We start from the raw sequence: 1,563 nt of genomic DNA, 5'->3' as shown, positions 1-1,563 counted from the left end.
TGTGGCGGGGGGGGTGCGGGGAGGGGAGAGGCGGCGGGGGGTGGCGAGGGAGGCGGGCGGGAGGGGCCGCCGGGAGTGGGGGTGGGGGTTCCGCGGCCCGGGGGCGGCGGGGCGGGTGTCCCCGGCTGCCGGCGCGGCGGGCAGGCGGCCCGGTCCCGCACCGCACACGCACACGCACACACATGCCGATACGAGCGACGCGCTCCCGCCCCCCCATTCCCACCCCCCCCCAACCCGCCACGCCCCCGCCCCACGCGCCCCGGGGGCTGTACTCACACTTTCCCCGGCACGGGACAACTTTCCCCCACGCTCCGCCGCCGCTCCCCCAGAACGCCGTCCCCCGCTCTCCCACGCAACGCCCCCCGGGCCGTAGCCCCGCGGCAGCCGCCCCCGTTCTCCCCCTGCAGCGCTCGCTGGCCTCGGCCGGGCGCCGCGGAGAGGCGCGGAGCGGGGGGGGAGCTGCCGCCGCTGCTTGCTGCGCGGAAGCCTCCGCTGCACCCGCGGAGAGCGTGGGGGAACTGGGTGGTCGCGGGGAAAGGAAACGGCGGGTTTCGCTACGCGCATTCTCCGCAACATGGGTCCGTGGGGTGCGTGCCGGGGTCGTTTAGTTTATCTTTCCCCCCCCCCCCCCGCTCCCCGCCCACCGCATCCACGGCGCAGGGATGCCGCCGCTCCCCCCCCCCCCCCCTCTTCTCGCTACTCCGCGGCCGCGGTGTCCCCCGCGGTGTCCCCCGCGGTGTCGGCGGCTCTGCCCTGGCCGCGGGCTGCGCGGCGCTGCGCGGCGCTGCGCGGTGCGGTGCGGCGCCTCCCGCCGCCGCCAGGTGGCAGCGCAGGGCGGCGGATGGGCCGCGCGGCACCGCGCAGGCACCGCGGGGGGACGGGGCTGCCGGGGGGCGCCGGGGGGCGCCGCGGGGAGAGGCGAAGTCGGAGCCGCTGTGCTGACCGCGCTCCCTTTGCTGCCGGCTGGGAGAACTGCCGTTACTGCGTTTGCATACGGAACAGGGAAGGGGTTTTGGTTTGTTTTGGTTTTTTTTGTTTTTTTTTTTTTTTTTTTTTTGTTTTGTTTTGTTTTGTTTTGTTTTGTTTGTTTATTTTGTTTTTTGTTTTTTTGTTGTTGTTGTGTTAGTTTGTTTGTTTGTTTGTGTGGGGGTTGTTTTGTTTTTGTTTTTGTTTTTTTTTTTCTGTGCAAAGCTGGCTGTAGCAGTGGTGATAGTTTTTGAGTTTAGCTTCAGGTTTTTATTTGCCACGAAATTACTTATTTGGCTGATCTTCAAAAAAAAAATAAAGCAATTTAATTGCATAAATGCAAAAATGGGCACATGTTCGCACTTGTGTATTCATTGCTCTTATGTGCTGCATACATTTTAGTATGTAAATCAAATAGGTGTTTTGCATAGAGGAACACATAGAATACATCCTATGTGCACAGCACAGAGTTTGAAATTCAGCTTTAGCCCAAAGATAATGCTAGACATAATTGTGCGTTCCTGGGTTTTCTTGTGTGAGTCTAAACACTGAAGAGGGAAGAACACCGCATATGGTATGTGAATTCATCACATCTGT

Source organism: Tyto alba, unplaced genomic scaffold (assembly GCF_018691265.1).
Source record: "Tyto alba isolate M040663 unplaced genomic scaffold, T.alba_DEE_v4.0 Super-Scaffold_45, whole genome shotgun sequence".
Lineage (NCBI taxonomy): Eukaryota > Metazoa > Chordata > Aves > Strigiformes > Tytonidae > Tyto > Tyto alba.
Note: the sequence above shows the minus strand (reverse complement) of the source record.